At 38.4% G+C, this 22808-nt stretch overlaps 1 long non-coding RNA gene across 1 annotated transcript in view; it reads right to left on the bottom strand.

The window, feature by feature from the left end:
• LOC112946201 overlaps positions 1-10569 on the bottom strand; it is a 30212-nt gene extending 19643 nt beyond the window's left edge. Inside the window, exon 1 of the long non-coding RNA XR_003249182.1 lies at positions 10523-10569. This is a non-coding gene — a long non-coding RNA (uncharacterized LOC112946201). The remainder of the gene's footprint in view (positions 1-10522) is intronic.
• Between the last annotated feature and the right edge of the window lie 12239 nt (positions 10570-22808).

The following is a 22808-nucleotide window of genomic DNA, read 5'->3' on the forward strand; positions in this document are numbered from 1 at the left end:
AAAATTACAAGTTTACTGGCTCACAGCACTTCTGTCATATTTTTAGACCAGATTTCTTCCTGCAAGAGATTTCCCTTCAAGCCTTATACCATTACATTGCCTATGTTGACTCTTGCTGGAATTTTACGTATTTAAGCATTCCCTTTTCCTTTCTGTTTGGTTCTCAATAGCTTTTACTCTGCTAGTAACAAGACTAAATAGGTAAAAAGCTGTAGCGTACACTTCTGACTATGCCTTAAACAGATCCTATGCCTGTTAAAAAATGCTAGGCGTTCATTTTTTATCCCTGTTTTTATAACTAGAGTTTTGACTCATTCTATATTTAAGCTCCACCCAAAAACAACAACAAAAAACAAAACCAAACAATGCTGTCACTAGATTCTGGAATAATTTTCCCTAGTTTGTTCATCATCATTGGATCACCTTGTACAAAGGGAATGAATAAAAATGTAATTCTTCACTGTGAACTATGCCAGGTTATCTTTTTTCATTTAGAAAACCATTTTACTCTTCCAGCCTGAAGGTTAAATTAAGTTTGAGTTGTTTGTTCTTACATCCGAAACTACCAGGAAGACTCAGTTGGCTCTTACATGCTGCCTCTTAAGATTGCAAAGGAAGTTGTAACCTACAACCCCAAAATATTAAGTGCTGAAGTACCAGACTCATCTGAAAATTTCTGACCACTGATACCATGCCTGGCAAGAGCATAACAACATTGCATTACCAATACAAAGCTGAAGGAAATAAAAATGAAATTAAGATGCTGTTTGAAAACAGACAAGCACTCTCAGTGCTGCATTTTGAATGCCATGCAAGGTTTCCTATGCGTTCCACAACATGTAGCCACGTCCCTCCAGGAGAGAGACTGTTCCTAAGTAGGCAATTAACTGAAATTAAGTTCCTGCACCCAGTCAAGGAGTTGATTCAAGTATAGGATTCATTGCCATTTCTTAGCAGAAGAGAAGGTTTTGACCACTGCCTTTAAAAGCATAAGGGTGTAAACTCAATGTAAAATTTGGAACACATTCAGCGTCACATATTCTGTAAATGTCCCCTACACATCATTAATGAATCTTAACTGAATTCATTTGGGAAAACAAGAATTTTCTAAACAGCGAGGATTTTTTCAAAATATGAACTTATTACACAGCTTTCAGCTGAGGTTACCAGAATCATCATGGGGAGAGGCAGATGTCACTGCAGTCGTACCACAAGGTACATACCATGCACCGGGCAGCTGCACTGAGAGCATTGCCAGCCTTTTTTTCAGGATAAAACTATAAAACAAACTAGAGACGTTTGCTACTAGCTCATATGGAAATGAACCCAGAGCCTTTTGAATTGTGTGTTCAATGCTTTAGCTGATAAACTACAGCCTATTTAGTATCCTATTTATAGCTCATTGTTCAAATTCCACCTGCTCATCATGGAAAACAACAATTTTATAACTAAATGTAATTCTTAAATACACAAATTCTTATCAACTGTATGTAGAATATTTTTAAAGTGTATCTTCTGTTAGAGATTGACTACTTGGCTTAATTTATGCAAATGTAGCCTATAGCTAAGAGCTTTGTATATTTGTTTCCCAATGGTATTAGTATTCAAAAAACAGGACATTCTTTCAAGGGCACTTTATAAACACAGAACTATAATTTATATAGCAAATTAAAGCTCATATAAATGTGTGCACTGAGGTACAGATTAACATATTTAATTTCAATATTACCTGAAAACCTATTTTTTTTCCATGCACTGCTCTAATTAGCCATATAAAATCATGTCAGTGTATTGTAAGCAATTATTTTGGCGGGTGTAGAAAGCAAATGTGAATTAAATATATAGTAAGAGATAATATCTTATGGAAATTAATATGCTCATTTGTATCAAGAAAAAATGTGTTCTAGTTAAATTTTATAAGATAGTTTGGAGTTCAAAAACGTGACTTGTGGAGAAGTTGTAGTTTTATAGTTACTAAGATGTTAGACTAAGAGATTGCTTTTAAGATCGTTATTAATGTGCCAGTGCTCATTCTTTGATATCTACAGATTGCCACTATCTACTAATGTCACTTCATATTGTGAAATTTCTCCTATTATGAATATTCACTCCCCCTACAGTCAAACGTGCAAACTGTTAGCTAGTTTGAAGGTTGTAAGAAGTTTTTCATCCACCACTAAAATCCTACTTGACTTTTTACATTTTCACTTTGCAACTAGAGGGAGAATTAAATGAAGGTGAAAATCAAAATATAGTTGAAAACGGAAATATATTTTTTGCTTTAAAATTAATCCTATAAAAAGTAAATTTATCCTTTCCATTTTGCTCTTCAAATGTCTGAAAACAAAATATGAAAATAATGTTAAGAAATAACAAAAATGATACCATAGGATACGGAACTGTAGCCGCCTCCCAGCGCAGTTTTCTATTGTGATGAGCTGCAGACAGTAGGAACTCATTTCTTGAGCTAAAAGCACCAAGCTGATCAAGCTGATCAACTTCAGGGCTCACACTCATTTTCAACTGCAGAGTCAGCAATAAGCACCACAGCCAAGTTCCCTCTGCAAGGCAGGGCGCAGCCCCAGATATCTCCTCCTGCTCCTCCCTCACAGTCTGCACCTCTGGCCAAGGCCAGGACTAACCACCTGGAAGCCCGACAGCCCCACAACTACTGTGTGGCCCTAAAGCAGCTCTGCCTGGGCCCTGGCACAGAAACCACCGTGTGACATCGCTACGTCTACCTCAGCTTGCCCCGGGAGAAAGATATTAGAGGAAATTCATTGCTTCAATATTTTTTGCCCACATAAATGTATGCATGTAAATACAAGTACAGATTATGAAGTCTGCTACATGCACAAAAAAGTACAAAAAATGAATGAAAATTTGCCTTCCTGCCTCCAGTTTCAAAGAAGAGAGATGCAGAAGAAGCTTCCTGCTTCTGGAATTGCAAAGAAATGAGCTTTACCATCACATGACATTTCAAGCCTTCAGATGCTTTAGTAGTTCATATCTGAATAATCCAGAGACTGCTGCAGAAGCACCGCGCTCCCAAGCTTGTTCCCCTTCTCCTTTTAACAGTCCAGGTGAACATCCCGGCCACCGGGAATCCTGAGCAAGGGAGTTCTCAAAACTTTCCTTCCCGTCCTGAAGAAGTTGACAATTTTCATACTTTGACGCTCTACCTGGATAGAGCACCAACTAGTGGCCAATTCTTACCCAGATGTATTTTATATGTTAATATACACACACTTTTTTTTTTGTAGATTTGGGTGATTTTTATATACACATGCACATATTCCTATGAAATATGCGAATCATCATCAATAGTGAAATTCTATTTAAAAATCCCAAATTGCTTCTCTTAACAAGAGGATGAGTAATCTTCAATTCTCCATATTAAAGTATACAAGCAAAAGGAGTGTGAACAGAAAATATTATTTAAAACTTCCCTTAACATTGCAGAATAAATTGGCAACACGGCCTTAACTCAACCTCTAGAAATACGTGGAAGCACTTCGGATGTGACAGCTAAAGCTTGCACTCAACAGAAAGTACAGCAGGAATGACAGAAAAAGTGGCAGACAAATTAAAGAGCTACCTCTGTTTTAGCAATTTTTTGTGACAGCATTTTAAAGTTTGCTGGGCAATTGCTCTAAAATGACAGTGTGCTGCTGAGCAGCTAGTGTACTGAGTACATAAAAGAAGTTGTCAATAGATATTTAAATAAGGACTTTTAAACTCACAGAAACTTTAGTATACCTTGTTAAAATATTAAATTATTTCAGCTTGCACAGATGTGAATTTTTTTCTCTGCCAATTTGGCTAATTATCTGTGACATTTATGTTTATGACAGGAGAATTATATGCTTCAGAAAGGCTTCATATCTGCATACCAGTACTACATACTAGTGGGTTAAGTCAACCCACTTGTTTTATCAAAATGAAAAGACTAAGTGCTCAGGAAAAGAGAAGTTCAAGCACAGCAAGGCAGTTTTGCATTTAATTTTTGTTTCTCAGTTTGGAAATCTAATTCGCAAATCTTTTCACAAAGATTTTGGACTTCAGGGGAGTCTTCTCAAAAATTGATTTCCATGAAGCATTTTAAATATATGCTAGAGTTCATCCTATTGCTGCAGAAGTGATGTTAAATGTAAGTAGGAGTCATGATTTTATTTCATATAGAAAATGACTTGCTTCGAAAGCAAATGCAAATAGTGTCATGTAACAGAAAACAGATTCAGGTAATTACTAAATATTGGTGAAATATTCTGTATCTGCTCTATATTACTTACATTCTGCACGCTTTTTCATACATACTTGCTCAAATTTAAGAGCATACCATTTTGGCATTTTGGAACAGAACTGTACTTCAACAGTTTAAACTGAAGACCTCAGTAAAAATGAAATAGGTTTTATTTTACACCCACACATCACAGAATTTCCGATCACTTTTAAAAGTACTGCCTTAATCTTCCCAAAGTGACTAGTGACATTTTTTTCATCATGAGGCTTTGGCTGATGAGAATGCGTTAGAATAAGAACGATCCAAACTTAGCTTGCGTCAGAATTATTTAAGTGATTTTAATGCCCTTGGTAAACAATTTTAATCCTGGATAAGTTCTGCTGAGGGAGACCCAAGGCACAGATAAATACAGTTTTTCACTTCCATGTCACCAGTTTGAGCCTATTGCACTTCAGTAGCAGCCAAATATTTTTCACTGCTGTAAGCTGCCCTGCATGAAGTTAACAATAAGGAACCAGTAGTAAAATAGAAAAAAAAATTTGAAAAGTACAAGAATGAAGTATTTTGTGTGGCATACTGAAAAAAAAAATGTTTATGAGATGAGATTGAATTCTATCTCAGTTAACACAATTATTGCATGGAAATACAGGAGGAGGAGAAAAAAAACGGCTATTCAAGAGGATTTCCTGCCACCACCACAGCAATTCCACGCTGTGCCCTTTCCCCCACCCTTCTTACAGGCTGGAGCTTCATTCATGGCCAAATGTCGCGACTCCTATTTGCAAGTTTGACCTTGCATTCTGGTGCTAGAGAAGAGGGGCAACATGGCAGTTCAGTGCCATGAACTTTCAACGTTTCTTAATTATTTCTAGCTTTGTAAAGCAACACAGTGAGGTAGCATCTGTGGACCTAAAGCTAGTTCACTGTTTTCTGAAATTAAATGTTTCTAAAGCAACGTAACACAGAGCACCCCCAGTAATTAGCACAGGATGGCACTGGGGTGAACAGGGGCAAACCCTGATTCAGGCCACTTTCAGGCAGGCAGCAGTTTGGGAACATGTTGCCAGCTGCAGCATCTCTGGGCCCATAATTAAAGACCACGCTGGTACTCGGCTGCATCCGTTGCAATGTAGCACAAAGCCCTGCAGCCTTCTACCCCAATCCCTGCCCTCCTCCTGCCTGCAAAGACACCGCACTGCTAAGCGGCTGCCACAGGCGCCCCACTCGCCCGGCACAGCCCGGGCGCCCCACTCGCCCGGCACAGCCAATCCTCCACCTCCAGTGCGGGACATATTCTCCCAAAAATACAAAATTGTTTTCACTTCAAGAAACACTTATTCAAATAGAGACCGCAGTATCTAGATTCATGTCATTATATACTGTCAGTTACTCTTACTGTCATCGGTAATGTCAATGTTATAAACTAAGGGAACCCTCCAAAGCCCAGGTCTCTGGCAGATTCTGCACCTAGACCAATGTGCAGTAGCTCTGGTTTTGCTTGAAGTGACAAAACTAACCTGAAACTGGCTTTATTTGAACACTCCAGAATCTGGGGGTTTGAGCCACATAACACCATTAGCTTTTGACCAGTACTTCCAGTTCACGCTTAGCACACAACTCTGAACATCTGGGTGGTGAGTGGTTTTATTGTCTTTTAGTATTCAAAGTCATCCTGGTTGATTTTGTAAGGAACAGACCAAACCTCACAACAGAGCAAAGCAATACAGCAAAGTGAGACAGTGGTTATAAAACAATTCATACAGTGATATAAAACACATACATGGAGTATTTGTACCATCCCTTCAGTCACACAGCAAATGAAATAATCCAAAAGCAGCAGAGAGAGCTCAGAACGATGGCATTAATAGTTATACAGCAGTTACTACATGCATCATAATATCAACCCAGAACACGAAATTTTAATAGTAAGACAGCATTGCACCTGATGAGGATACAAGCAGTTGCAATAGACATTTCTGTCACCAAGTTAACTTTTCCCAAGTTACAGTAGTCCACATGGAGTGTCAAAGGTGGGTTTTGCAACATGTCCTCAGTCCGCACACAGGTAAAACTCCCATCAAAAGAAACACAAGTCTCACCTAAGGCTCTGACTCTGAACACATGCCTAACTTCAGCCTTAAGTAGCCCTACTGAAATCCACAGGACCGCGTTTAAAATGAATCACGCACAAATTTTTGGGCTCAGGACCTAAAGAGGGAGTGCAAAACAGAGCTTTACACGAAGCATGGCTCAGAGTTGCTAAGAGAAGTTGCTCACAAAACTTGCACCAGAACTGCAATGCCCAACTCTTCTGGTCTCCACTGAAGATTCCTACCTTTGCCCCAGCTACGTCCCGAATTGCTCACAGCTTCTATGGGCCAGGAGAAGAACACACAGACACCTCCACTGCCTCCAGCAATCCTAGGATCCGTGCACACCTGAATTGTTTCATCCCAGAGTGAGTTCCACCCCACACCACTGCTCTCAAACATAACACACATCTAACATGATAATGCTGGACCTAAATTCATTAGTCCTTTGGTCTATGCAGTCTATGTTTTTAACAGTAACACAATGTTACTTAGAGGGAAAAAAAGAAAAAAAAAAACACAAATCCTTTTTCTGACAGGCAAATTGTTACTGTGTCTCACTAGGAAGGCTGTGTTCCTGTGCTGAGACACACCAGTTGCCAAGTGCACTCACAATAATATCATCAAGATATTGCCACACTTCAATATCATGTGAACTCAGCACTGGAGCAGCCCGTTGCCATCTACAAGTCTTCATACGTAACAGAACGGTCTTTGACAAAATTTGACTTTAACAAAGCGGCATGAGTGACTCAAAACCTCTTCTATTTGAGGAAATTCTAACATTAGCAGTTGTAAATAACTCTGTTACTAAATCACACTCTTTGAACTGCATGTTCATTTGTGCCATTAAAGGTCTGGGCTTTCAGCTACCTGCAGACAGGGTGACACAGAGCTGCACCATGCAGAGATCCCTGCGGCCACACTGCTCAAAGCAGGAGGAACCGGCACCACCTCTACTCCCCAAGCACCCAAGTGGAGCTGCTGAGAGAAGATGGCTAGCTTCTCTTGACCAGACATACTGTTTTTTTCTGAACACAGTTCTCAAAAAAAAAAAAAAAAAAAAAGTCAGTAAAAGAACACAGTAGAAGAATCTATATATAGTGCAGAATAAGCATCTTTTCCTTCACTCAGGACAGCACAAGCACCTCAATTACATTGGATCCAGAGACAGAGGTAAATAATTTCTTTCCTTTTATTAAAGGCTGTATTTCTACCTCTACCAGGTGCAGCGTAGCTCCAAAGAGATTGTATCAAAGTTTAATAACTGAATCGGTCTAAGCAATATTTGTTTTAGTTTAATAATTAGTATGGCTTGCATATGCAGGTTCCTTTTCTCTGTATATTTAAATTTCACTCAAATAAGCATTTTATATTTATTTGTGAATTATGCTTTAATTCACCTGTCCTATATGCAGCAATATCTAAATGATCCAACAACAGATTTGAGATTTTTAACAGGAAAAAAGAAAAAAGTCAATGGATATTTTTCTTTTGCATAATACACACATGAATCATTCCATTTCACAGCTGAATGATGGTATTCCAAACTTTCTGGCTCTTTCTTATTCCTCCTCCCCAGAAGGGGGAAATACTTTTCTCAGAAGTAGAAATAAGTAGAAATAAAAGAGGGAAGGAAAAAGAGATGGGAATATTTACCCCATTCTTCTAAAGGGGTAAATATTTTTACAGTGTGTATGAAACTTTCATTAAGAGAATCTAGAGACGATGAAATTTATCTATCATAGTGAGCTGTGAGGATCAGGGAATTAAAAAACAGCCATACAGAGAAAGGGAGTGGAACAGGCTGCCCAGGGAGGTTGTGGAGTCTCCTTCTCTGGAGGTCTTCAAAACCTGCCTGGATGCCACCCTGTGCCACATGCTCTAGGTGTGCCTGCTGGAGCAAGAAGATTGGACTAGATGATCCCTAGAGGTCCCTTCCAACCTTGAATATTCTGTGATTCTGTGAGTGGGACGGAGCAGGGTCACTGAGCTGCCTACCCACCCACTTACTACTGTGGTAATCCCTCTTTTGTGAAAATGCCCTGAATCCTGGATAATTTTTTTCACAGCTTCCTACAACGACTTCCTCGGGATCAGAAGATATAACCAGAATGTTTACAGATATAATAATAATAAAGAGTAACACAGAAACCAGCTGTTTCTCTAGTGCAGAATCCATTCCCTTGGTAGCACCTAGGAAGCAAGAAAGTCAGAGAACTGTCTCTGCTGCGGGAGGGCTCCTAGTTCCCTCTGAACAAAAGGGGTCTTGAAACCCACCCAACAGTTCAGTCCATCTGGCCCTGTCTGACATGCAGACAGAAGCTTGGACCTTAGACTTTGGATTCCTCAATACTGACATCCTTCCCTCCTGCTGACACGGGAAATATAAAACATGAGTAATATCAATACTCCTAGTATCAAGCGTTTTCTAAAACCAGAGAAGTGATTCTAATTCTTTAAGAACTAAACCTTTAAAACTGAAGGACATATGTCATTTCTGAGGAATTCCAAGGGATTCTAAATCTTTCACTGGAACTTAGGCATCATAGAAAGATGTGACAGGAGTAATAATACATGATATTATATACTACTAGGCAAGTTGGACAAATTACATCTGCTACTGAATAAATGTGGCAAGAGTCTGTATTAGAAAACTTCCTGCTGGGTCACAAACATACATCAGTAATAGTTTGTTTTCAGCACAAGAAAAATTGCCATTGTCATATTCCAAAGCGAGTGTAAATTGTTTTATTATAAACTCCCCGTTGGTCCCCGTTTAACTGAGAAATCATTCAATCTAAATTTATCTTCTCTCTCCATGGCATTGCCCTGTGTTGGTATCACCAAACTCTGCTTCAGTAACAAAAGATCATTCCCTTAAAAGAGAAATTGTATTCTTCACCTTAAGCAATCTTGCCATATGTTAACTCCTGCTTTGCCTCTTCTTATTTTGATTTTTAATATATGGCTCTCAATTTTACAAAGTCAAAGCTTTACTGTTACTGATTCACATGATATTTTCTCCAAACCATTCTACCAAGCTAGACAATGAGATACTTATATTCTACATACATATTAGTAGATGATTTTTAAATAAGATATAATTCCCTACTTGTATGATTTCCTTAGTTTTGATAGACAATTCCACTCCATACTAGCACTCATAAGTATACCTATTCCTGCCACGCTCCATTCAAATCACTTTTCAATTTGATTTCCAGGTAGGCCAAGCAGCTTAAATAATGCCATTTAAAGGTACACAGAGCAACTATCTACCCTTTGCGGCTTTCGTTTGCACTTTCTTCCACTTTTGTCACCTTTTTAGCATCTGACAGAAATGATAAGCAGCAACAGGGACCCAAGAGATCTGTGAAGCAAACACGAGCCACCGTGGAGACTCTGTTTAGCTCTTACTGTTGTCTTCTAGGATCTACAAAGGACACTTGTTAAAGGTATAACTTTTCATGCTCAGAAAATGCAAGAAGTGGCAACCAGTAGCAAAATCAAATCCAGCACATTTAGTCTCACAAGTAGTAGCTCTGCTATATCAATAGGAACACAGCTGAGAAAAATCTGGGCCTCCAGTAAATATTTATCTGCTAAAGACTACAAGCATCACACTTGCATTGCTTTCTGTATTAGAAACGTAATAGGCTTGATTTTCCTACATAAACATTTGCCTGTGTTCAGAAGAGGCAGAGCTTTTAAAAGCGAAACAAAAGCCAAAGGAATTTTGTTCTTTTTTCTTTCTCAGGAAACTACAAACAAGTAAGCAACTGCAGACACATCCTACTCCCTCACTTAACCTCAGGGAAATATCAACATATTCCTAATTTCACTATTTTTTAAGAAGCTCTGTTTTGATACATGGAAAGAACATCAATCCTTGCAAATTTCTTTTCCTAATGGATTTTGCTAGTTCCTCTTCTGCACTAGCAATTTTTTGCACATCTGGAAAAGGCAGAAACCACAAGTGCTGGGGGAAAAAAATATAGCTTACTCCAGGTGACTGTGGGTTTCCTTCCAGCCTCTTCCAAATTAAAAGAGCAGATTGCCTATTATTTTTCTATAAGCAAGCAATACAGGGGCAGAATTTTAGGGTATTACCTAGAAAGTAGGTTCAGCAGGACAACTAACATCCATCCCAAGCTGGACAAAAGGAAAGAGAACCCAAATGCGCCCCTACCTTCCTCCTTAGGCTGAGCACTGTTCTGCAGTTCCATCGCACACAAAGGAAGAACCAGCGCTGATCCTAAAGCTCTCTGCTGCTCTCCATTGCAGCCAGGAGGACCAGACCACTCTGGTTAGGGCTAATTTAACAGTTTACAGGTGCAGCAGGAACTGAGTCACCCCATATTCTTTTAAATAGAAACACCTGTGACTACGGGCTGAGATGCACCTGTGACATTAGCTTCCATTAGGTCCTAGAAGATGGGTAAAACATATCTTCAGCAAGAAACTCAGCAGTGAGACAGAAAGAGACTAGTTATACTCTTGCTTTTATATATATGTGGTAGATCCTATTATTTTGGAGTTCATCTGGCTTAAAATGAGATAAAAAATGAGAGCTTTTTTTGTCATTAAAAAAAGCATTGACAAATATTCCTGCTCCTGGCTTGTCTTCCCTATGGGGAAAAGTAGTATGTGCAATGTGCATTAGTCTGGGAAAGAATTAAAATATTTACCCATTCATTTCTGTTTTTTATTGTGAGAATATTATTTCAATGGAAAAAAATATGAAAAAGTTAAAAATAAATTATCTGCTTGGCAGTGCATTTCAGTGTGTGATCTTTATTCAACTAACAGAGAAGTCAGTAGAATAACTGAGTTGGGAAGGTCTAACTCAACAAAGTTCCCTTATACTTTAATCTCTTGTTCTATGGCAAAATTCACTTAATGTAGGTTTGTGTGTGTGTGCATGCAATTAAAAAACATTTAAGATCCAAATGATATCTTGAAAGATCTGTTTAATACCTTGCTTTCTAAGGCCTCTTCCCTCCCTTCTTGAATTTTGACAATTTTAGCAGTTTGTTACTGCGTAGCAGTAGTGCACCACAAACATTGCACAGCACTGAAGGGGTCTGGAAAGGGCATCTGGTTCAAGGTTATGCTGAGATAAAGCTGTAACTTACTTTAGACTTATCTATGTCTCATCTCAACTGTGTGATAGAATCCCTGCTTGCAAGCTGCATTATCTGATTTTGATAATGTGTATCAGCTGACAGATTTCTTGTTGAGCTTTATTCTTGCCACTGTGGTTTCAAAAAGTGGCTGTAATGAAGCATAGATAAATACCTAGCAAACATAAAGAGGTTTGGAAATAATTTTACTAGGTACTTTCATACTAAACTACTTGACAACAATTAGCAGTTTTCAAACACTAAAGCCAGTAAAATTAAAGTTTCATTTATTTCTAGTTAATCCTTAGCAGCTTCTTAATATTTTTATGCTATTACAGACTATTTTAAACACTGTTGTTGGAGGTACCATATAAAACATTTTCAAAAGCGAATAAATGGCAAAATCACCAGAAGCACAAGTTCAGGTATAAAACGGCAGCAACAGTAGGTTTTATGGTCAAATACTGTCTTAAGTAAAGAGCAGGAGGTGGCTAGAAAGCCTGGATCACATTTTGAGATTTCAGCTCAATTCTGAAACTAATACGTAGTGCTATTATCCAAGCCATCAAGCTTTGAGAGAATTTGATAGATTTGAGGTTTTGGTCTACTTCAGTGCAAAGGCAGTTACACTGATTTTACAGTATTTGGGGTTTTCTTCTTTACAGAACAGCTAGCAGTGCTCTACTGTTAAAGACAGTTTGAACTAGGCAACCAAGATGGTAGCTTGGATTTTGATCTTGTCCTATCCTGTGTCATAAGTCTTCAAATAAATCCTTGTCTTCCATTTCCCAGCAGCCATTCCAAATGCTTTCTTCTAAGCACTTCTGCGTCCTTATGAGAACAGGCTCAATGAGTTTAAATTCAGTAATCAAACCGAAGGACATTGCATTTACCAGCAGATTACACTTAGGGGGCTTCTGTTGCACCGCTACCTGATAGGCTTTGTCAAAGCTTCTGAATTAAAGTGATATATAATGCTAGAGGACAACCCTGTGCCAAGAAATACTCTAACTGCAAAATACTTCTGCTGTCTGATTAGATCAGGGCTGATTTGCTTACTTCTGGGTTTAGGGCTTTATTATAAACATTACACAATATGTAAAATTTATAGGTTTTGTTATTCCACTACACCTTTTTAATGGCAAAATTGCTTTCTCTTAAAACAAGGCTAAAACATTATTTTTACGCTATGCCCTGATCTGTTTTTCATTCAACATCTAAATATTGGAGGTAATCCAAAGCTTAACTCTACACATTACGAAAACTACCATTAAAATGAACCTATGTTTAAATGACCTAGAAAGCCTTTCTTCTAAACCTCAGTAGAGCTAACAGTTGCTTAACTATATTCAACACATTTAGCAGAATCCTATCTCCTCTCCTATTCTTATTTAATTAAGAATTACTTTTGCTAGCCACAGGAGAACCAGAAAAGCTTTCTTTTGAGTTATTCACAGAATAGTAAAGTAACACATGCAGCTGACAACATAAGCAGGGTCAGTATTAGGACAAACTGGCCAAAAAGAGCAGCTTTTGGTGCAATTTTAATCAGTCCTTAGGTACATGAAATGTCATGGAGTTTCATATGAAATGAAATGATCCCTTTCTCTTAGCTTATTTCTGTTCCAACTAATCCTCTAACTCTTTATTAAACATTATCTTTACCATCTGCTCTGGGTGAATGTTCAACACCTTGCAGAACAACTCTGGGCTGATTGGTTTTTATGGGCAACATGATCAGAGTTTTATGCACATACTTAGGATTATGTCAAGGACAAAGAGGATGAATAATCCATTAACTATAATAAGCAAATACACATATCAGTGTAGCTAGAACATGTGTTAAGTTTCAAAAGCAAAAGATGAATTATAGATACGTGAATCATAAAACACCCATAACGCAGGACCCTCTCTATACTAGGACATGTTTTCCATATACGCACACTCCACTAAACAGCATTTCTGGAAATGATGTTTCTGTCTTGATGAATCAGACTTTTTCATGCTGAAATGGCATTTCAAAACCTACAACATCCAAGATACAGCACTGCTGAATTTGACATTTCTTCCAACATGGAACAGATGGTGGCAAAGTCTTTGCCCTACGTATAGGTCTTTAAACCACTTCTACTCAGTCATTAAAAGAATGTTTTTTTATTTCCATAGATTTATAAGCCTCTAAAATAAATCATCAAGGAACTGCTATCATTTAAAGTCACAGTCTAAAAATTTACATTTAAAAAAGTAATTGTCAAAGGTTACTCAAACAGTGCTATCAATTAGGTCCAATTATTGCTTCCATTCTTTGATAACCACAAACATTAAAATAACATTATGCCTATTAATCACAGTATTTAGTGTAATGTATATCATCCAACCAGGACCTCATTTGCCACAAAACACATAAGAGTTTGATTCCTTGATCACAACACTTCAGGTAATTTCATGCGAGTACCTCTTTCACCTTTATGCAACTGTTGCAGTAATTTTGCCTTCCTTTGGCTAACCTTTCAGATCGAAGTATTTACCCTCACTCCTATAAAGGTTTATGATCCTATAATGTACAGCAATTACGATGGCATGTGATCACAGTGCATATCTATATATTTATTTATTTTTATATATCTATATCTCAACGACAGAAAATATCTGGCTGGGATGCTTTTACTGATCGCCCTGAAAGAGGCTTGTGCCTGACATTCTTGTACTATGCTCTACAAAGTAAATACAGATTGGTCTTTTCAACATTTTTAACAATTTGCAGAGAATTATTTGGCCACAGACAGCAGTATCTATCACTGCCATACATGAAGGGAATAGTTAGATTTTCCCTCAGTGGAAGCCATCCAGGCTCTGTGGATTTCCACAGAGTAGACACTGAGGCCATCAGGAATGAAGAAGGAAGTCAAAGGGCATCCCCTTTGACCTGAGTATATGAGAGTACTTTTATTAGCATCTCTAGCTGCCACCCCAACTTCCAGCTGTCCTCATGGTTTTGGCGGTCTCAGAACCACGCCTCACTACGTGGATTTGTTCAAATTTGCCATCTCCCATTCTCAGCCTTTAACTGTTTCTTTATTAAATCTATTATATCCATGAATCCTCCCATTTCATTAGAATAGGTACCAGTGGCACAAGTATCATATAATATAGCATATCACTTTTGAAAAGCAAAGTGGAGTTCTCTCTACATTTATATTGTCATAGCCATGTTGTTTTGTTTTGTTTTCCACGGGGACACTCCAAATCAGATGCTTTCATGTAAATAAATGGTTGCTCAACACAGAGTTCTTTTCAGATTGACTATTCTTTGTGAATCCTCCAGTATGGAATACAAACACCATTAAGCAAATGATCTAATCTTTTTTATAATCCGTTTTAGTAGAACAGCTTCACAAAAAAGGGATACATAATGTTCAGAGCAAATTCCATGTAAGACAGGATATTTCTGGTTGTGAGCAGACAGAAAAATTGGTTCCAAGCAGGTCCGGTCAGAGTTCTAGGCCACTAACAACCAGAAGGCAGGAACTATTTTTTCTTCCTAATATTTCCATTAAACATCTTTATATGAAGTTTAAAGTTACTGTTCAAGTGTGCCTGTAAGTGTCAAGTCTCAACCCAGAGGTACCTTAGCAAAAAAGGAAAACCTGTTCTTATCTAGAAAGTGACTGCCCTCCTCCCAAATCTTGTACATATACTTGTATATACGTGCATGATTTACCTGAGGCAGAAGGACAGTGGGAGATGTCTAAGAATCCTCTCCAAAACAAGAAACTTTCGACTATAAAAAGAAGAAAGTAAGAGAGTTATGGAAAGCAGTGTTGGAGAAAAAGATTTTATTCATACCTTAACTGTTAGCAGGAGTAATACACAAAATGGATTTCGTTTGAGTTACCAGCTTTTATCCAGATTATCCAGACAATCAGTATCTAGTTTAAGTCCACTATGTACCCATCTGTAGTAATGTCACATGCAGGATTAGCCTTATCTGACATTTGCAATGAATTTATGGATGGAAGAAGAAGAAAGAGAGTGAAATGGAATGCAATTGTTACAGCTTAAAAAAGTCAAGTGAAACTACAGCCTTATTTGCTCATTCTGATAATATCTTTTTTTTTTAGTTTTTAAGCCTTAGAGTATGAATAAAAAAAGTCAACACATTCTCACTATTTTTTTTTAAGAAAAGTAGGCAAACCAGGAAAAAAAAAGTAATTTCATATTTGACCTTTTACGCATAACTAGAATATTACACAAAAATAAAGCCTAATTCTCCATGTTCAGTTATGACAGATGGGTGTGATCACAGGCACATCAAAGGCAGGCTTATCCTAATCCTGTAAAGTGGTAAGCACCTCCTGAAGGGTCTTGAGTGCCTTCTAATCCTACTGAGTGTACTGGCTGTGAGTGCATGAAGAGGAAATGGGAATAAGTAAAAAGGGTAATGGTTGGGTTTCCTGTAGACAGGAGGAATAACATATAGGAAAAAGAACTGTTGTGATGTGTAGGAAATATCTGAATTTATCTGAACACAGAGATCAGAAATTGAGAAGATGTATATATATATTCACCCTCCCTGAGATTATATTATGTGTATGATGTGGCCTTAGGCACAGAGCATGAGTTACAATTCAAGGAATCTGATACTCTTCCAGGCTCTGTCATTTGTTCAGCATCACACAGTGCTCCAGGCTTGTATCTTTTCCTCTTGGCATCAGTAACTTTTTTTGACAAGTGGCTACACTGAACTCACCTTTTCTCAGTGGATCTCAAAGTTGTACAAAGTCACATGATAAAAGAATCTAAAGTCATTACTAGCAAGAATGCATTAGAATTTAGAAACAGAAAACTCAAAGTAAATCCTAATTAATATTTTGATTTGGGTTGTCTCCTCAGAACGGAGAAGTTGAAAATAGAGAATCATACAAACTTGAAGTAGTCAATGCTCCACTTGGAAATGCAAAGTTCAAGTAACTGTAAATCAGGTCAAGTTCATCAAGACACCTCTTTATTATATGATGGCTAGGAGAAAGGTCCAATGAAGATTTGACTTCATGGTTTGAATCTAGGTACTATAAGAATATAGCACATAACACAGCAGCAGGGCACAGCAGCTAAGCAAACAGGGCAGACGGTCATAAAGACAACCATTCTCGCCATTTTCAAATGGCCTGCTAAGTCATCACAGCAATGAAGCGCAAAGTCAAAGATGATGTCTGAGGTAGCTAAAGAACTAAGCCTGTGCCTGTTTTATCTTAACTAAACTCTGAGAAGATTCCTTTTGCTAACATAAGACACAGCTATCTCATTTCCTCTGGTGAAATGGCCATAACTAATAGCTGATACTAACAAATGCTTCTTCTTATGTTATTATTAGATATTATTAGATAAGTCATATGTTCATGAAGTCGCTCATCACCTTTTTTTTTTTTTTTTTTTGGATGTCCAGATATTGCTGTTACCAGGCAGAAAGTCGCTAATGACTACATTTTATAAATCTGTGTGAGACATTATTATAGCACATGCTGTATTGGCACCATTGCCCAATACGGGATGCAATTACTTTGTTGTTGCTGTTGTTGCTGAGGGCCAAGCTCTAACAAATTAAATTTAGGGAACGGAAATAGGCTTATATGCAAATGGAATTAAATGCTGACATAAGGATAAAACAGCACTGGATTTAGGCAGAGCTCTCTCCCCCCAGTTTTTAACCAGTCATTAGATTTAAATTGAGCAGAGAGATATATTTTTGATGTAGCTCCACTGTAATCAATAGAACTACAGCACAGATGAACCTGGACCGATATGTTTTAAATGGTTTTGATGCAATGGCTATGCAGAGTAAAGTAGATGGAACAGATTTTTTTATGACATAATTTATGAAATTATTTCCCCACCCCCAAATCCCTACATCAAGGAAATGAGTTAGTGCATTAAAATGGATAGAGTTGGCAGCTGCATGCCAAATTCCAACTGCTGACCACATGCTCTGTACCCATAAACCCAAAGCCGAAATATTTATCCCCCACCAACTCAGTAATTCTACTGTGGCATTTCCCAAACTTATCTGACTTACCTGTCAGAAAGGACTCCTTAATCACGTGTGCACAGCTGCATTGGCACATGGTTTCTCCTCATTATCACTTGCACTGTCTAAATACACATTTAGCCTTTCTATAATATTAATGTCACAGTTAAATAATTGCTGAAGTTGACAAATAATGTTCCTTGGTCATCAGCAAAAGATACAAAAAGAATAATGATTGTTGGTCTCATCACTGTATGAGAGGAGATCTGTATTTCTGGGCACATTTTGTGTCTTTATTACATGATGGTTCCCATACATGGCACGTTGTTTAACAAAATGCTTTGTAAATTAGTGTGGGACTAAAGTGCTCTGGCAATATGCAGTATATATGCAACTAATGAGGAACTAGGGATCACTGCTAGTACTGGTTTGACAGATCTGATTTTTTTTGGCACCTTGTTTTTTGGCACCTCATCATCTTCATTTTTCTCTCTCTTCCTAGTTTTCCATTATTTTTTTTCACTGCACAGCTTATTGCTTATTTATTTTTTCATGGGTCTTATTCTTTTTAGTTTTGAGGATTCTTTATTCAATGGTAAGTTCAGAGAAAAGATGGTTTACTCACCAACATCTCTGTATAAAAGCCACCAAATAGCACAGAGAGCCTTTTGTACAGGCATGAGACTTAACCTTAATTATGTCACAGCTTTCCCTATTGTATTAGTTTCCCACAGAAACAAGGTTCTAGCTTCTTTTTCTCTGCAGACATATAAGGCTTCTTGAGTGTTATATACAGGCTAACGGTTAATGCCAAGTTTTTGAGGGAAGTGTCAAAGACCTTCTCCATGCTCCTCCTGGCGTGGAAATCAACAGCTAGATTTTGCAGATGATTTCATTAGAGTAGAATAGTGCTTGTTATTGTGGAGCCCTTGGAGTCCCTGGGTGCACAAATTAAGAGAAGTCTATTGTCACGTGGCCTAAGCTCACAGCAAAGTCCACCAATTAAAAAAGGTCATTAATTGCTATTGCTCTGCTAGCAGCACAGAAGCCTTGGAACCACACGCTACTCTAGGCCAACAGAGTAAAGCAGGCAACTAAAAAAAAAATAATTTGCTATAGATGGAACTGACTTAAAGTCTCCTAGTTCTTGTGTAAGCTTTGGACACCTTGGCTTGTATAAATACAGTGAGGAATCAAACAAGACAAATACTCAGCATTGCGCTTGAATTGCTGCAATTACAGATTTTTGTTAGTATCTGCTGCTCAGTAGCAGATCAGTAGGGACATCAGCAGAGCAATCAGTGCTTACCGGTGCTATTATGGACAGAGATGCTAGAATCTGGTTGGAAACACACCAAAACTTTCTTTTTAGCTTTCTTCAAGCATATGCTTCTTCCCCAGCCCTCCACAATTAGAAGGACATTTGCTACCAGCACATCTTACTTACCAGAGATTTTAGAAAGCATGATCATAATTACCTTGACAAAATGCAGTCCTATCAAAATAGGAACAACCAAAAGAATTCCAATGGTATTACGTATTTTTATGGGAAACTAGCTAAAAATAATAATAATATTAACTGAGTTATGAAGATGTAAGCCAATAAAACATGAGGAAACCAACTGCCTTCCTTATACACACCAAACTTCAAAGAGAAACAAAAGAAAATACCACTTTTACAAGTATATAAATGTATAACTTAGAGAAAAAATATGACTTTATAGTAGAGCAACTAGGACTTCAAGAACAGAAAGATGAAAACCGGTACTATTCTCCTTTTTCGAATGGTACAAATTTCAACTTCTCACCTTGATCCTTATTTTTTTGACATTAAAATTTATTACCACTTCCCTCAAATCTATGTTCCATTGATTTTGAAAAGGAAAAAACGATCCCTCAAAAGAAAACATTTTACAATCTTTCTGAATTTTCAGCAACAATCATTTTAAAGTAATACAACTTTATAACTATTTTCCAGTGTGCTAGTCCTCAATATTTTGTTCTGATCAGTGTTTCGGTATGATCTGATGGAAACACTCCACAGAACACCATTTTGTCATTCTTCTTGACTGAAGAAAGCAGAGATAGAAATGACAACTACAGATTAGTGCCTATTCAGAGGTCTAAGCAAAACTAAGATACCGGACCTCTATTACTTAGGAAGTCAAGTCTGCATTAAACTGCCCTTTGGAGGGAGTTAATCAATCCAGGGACATATTATATGATTTAAGCATGAAATAATAACTAAATAAGGATGAAATAAAAACTAAAATGGATCTACTCAGTAATTTTTAAAGTGCCCTTCAGCACTCTGAGGTGACTGGCTGCTGTTCAGTGAAATCCTTAATTTGGACACTTACCTGGAGGGTGCCAAGGCAGCTGCCCTCGCCCAGCGCGCCTGGCTGGAAGCGCTGGGTGTCTGTGGTGGCAGCTGCGCAGCTCTCACATGGGTGCTGCAGGCTCTGAATGTGCCCTCTTCCCAGCACAAGAATCTTCTCTCAGACTCTCACCCAAAGGAGACTGTTCCCAAAGAAAGTTTTATTATTCTGGGGAGAGAGGAATAAAATGGAGAGTTGTAAAACAGTTTTCAATACAAAACAGGAAAAGAAACTCACGAAGGGTCTATGAGAAGGGAAGGGTTCAACATACGCAAGTAATTAATCCTCAAAGTAGCTGAGTAAGTATCTAAAATCAATTTTTGAAATGGGTTCACTACAAGAAGCCACCATATCAGTTGGTGACCAACCACAACATCATTAGAAAAACAAATACAGGTGAAAGGAACCATGTGAACACAGAATTTGGGATCAAGATCAGAAGAGTGACTGAAGGAATGAAAACTTGCCCAGAGAGGCTACACTCTGACTTGCTTAACCATCCTCATGACCCTAAAGGTGTCCCAGTAAGCACTGAGGACCCTGGCAGAACTTCGCACTTACGCCGTAGCAGACATTCCCTGTAAGGGCCCAGGCAAGGGTCCTTCCAGCTCTGCCTACCAGTCCTACATTCCCACCACCTGACTGCAGCCAGCAACGTCACTTTGTGCAGGCAGCACCTGGAGCACAGCTGGATCCCCCACGTCCCACCTCACAACACTTGCAACCAGGTGCTGTTCAGATATAAACAACTTCTCTTGACTGATGGTTGAGCCCTGCTCTTCTTCGGGTTCAGAAATGATGCCTGCGATTCGGAGCAAGCCCGAATCGCTGCTGCGCGGCGGTTAATGCGCACGAGGTGCTGCCCCTCTCCCGGGCTGAGGGCAACCGCGGCGTTCAGGAACTGGATCAGGCTCTGGCAAAAAAATGATATAGCGAAGGAAAACATATTTCAATTTGAGTGAGCTAATTATAATGCTGGCTCTTTATGTTTCCTGACAGCCAAAATGTAAAGTCCAGCTGGCATGTCCTTCCACCTGCCTGAAGGAAATAATCCCCATTTATAGTATAATCAAAAATCATGCTTCCATATTTCATTGGGTTTTAGCAGTTACTGCCAATACAACAGCCTATGGAAAACCCTCAGGTTGCTTTCCAAGTAATGGAGTTCCAGGAAGAAAGTGCTTCAGTGTATATGCATTTCACCACCTCTACATTGGCTTAAAATGCATCCATTTTTTTTGGCCTAGCTGGAAGCGAGGGCAAAAGAAGCATCAGGCAAGCGAAGACTTTGCGAATCACAGAGCCCTGTGCAATTACGGAGCTGCTGTTAATTTCCAGATTAACATAATTCCATTGGAGAATTTGAGACAGTTCAAAACCTAATTACGGTAGAATGAAGAGGGAATGGGGCAATCAGCTGAAATGAAACCCAGCCCACAGAAACACGACGTTGCAAGAAACTAGCCCTGGAAATATGCTGGAAGAACAAAAGACATATGGAACCGAGCAACTGAGCACACAGTGACTTTTAAAAAACAAGGTTATTTGGCAAGAAGGCAGAGCGCTGTGCGCAGCTCTGAGCATGATTTGGTAAGTACAGCGGGTCTGCTTTGTTTTAGTCAATTATAAGCTAAAAACATTGAAACTACGACAGATGGAGACAAGCATCTGTACGGTTCTCACTCACTATACCTGTAGTAACAAACAAGCAACCTTCTCTCAGTAAATACTCCAGCACCACTTGCCCTGAAGCAGCGTTCTGAGCGTGCACCAGCAAGGACAGATCCCCGTGCTGCTCGTAACCAAAACAGTGCATCTCAAGTAGCAGTTTGCAACCATCAAAACAGCACTCACATGTCTATTTTTAAATGATGTTTCTTTAGAGATACAGTTATGATTTTGATTACAGATGCGTGGATTAAAATAAATGAAACAAATCCCCGAGTTTATTGAATAAATGTAATGAAACAATCTTAAAAGCTTTACTAACAGGAGCAAGTCTTAAACAATTAACAACCCCGGACCGAGCAGAGCTATTCACCTATGTAAGCGGTTTAGGTAGTAGCTCTCAGTGACGCAAAGCTAGATGTGTGGCCCTGATTAGCGACCTTTCAAGCCAGGCACAGGGGGCTGGACCTTGGCTGATGACCTAGTCATTCTTGCAGTTGCAGAAATCATGATGAGAAATTTTTACTATTATTACTAATTATTACTATTATTAGAAATTATCTGTCCTATTATTTCCATAGTTGAACAACATGCAAACGAATACCATACAGAAACAAACAACAGCAAATGTGACTCTACCTAGCGTAACCTTTGGTGTTTATGACACCAACCTGTTATCTGTGCTCTTTGCTTCTCTTCAATTTGCATTACATACATTACATGATAGCACATTGAGTTTTCAGGTACCAGTATTTTTTGACCTCCTAGTTCAAACTATTACTACATTACCATAACTGATCTATCTGTTACATCATTGAAGCATCCAACAGTCTCACATGACTAATGCCTGATAATTTACTAGTAACCACAACCACATTCCAGGGTTTTTTAGATTCTCTCTTATCAGTTAAATACAAAATCCCATACAGGCAAGGTACAAAATACAACTCATATATGTCAGAATTGCATGGAGTGTTACTAACTGCAAAGAAACCACTGTAGATATTTCTTGAGTCACAAAGGATTGTAGGAGAGAAAAGCATTCAGGTGTTTAGGTATAGGTATACTTGACCTATATTTTCATATTTTCCTCTAGGTGTTGCTTTCTGGCTGCTGTTAGGCATACAGTGGACAGGACTAGATGGATCTCTAGTATGATTCTGTAGTAAAGATTTTATAAAGATTATTTGACTTCTCTTGGGAACAGGTCAAAGTTGTTATCTCAAAGTGCCAAACAGTGTAACTGAAAGGACTCACATTATATTAGAGGGATTCTCCATT

Source organism: Nothoprocta perdicaria, unplaced genomic scaffold (genome assembly GCF_003342845.1).
Source record: "Nothoprocta perdicaria isolate Ctin4 unplaced genomic scaffold, notPer1 scaffold_20, whole genome shotgun sequence".
NCBI classification, from domain to species: domain Eukaryota; kingdom Metazoa; phylum Chordata; class Aves; order Tinamiformes; family Tinamidae; genus Nothoprocta; species Nothoprocta perdicaria.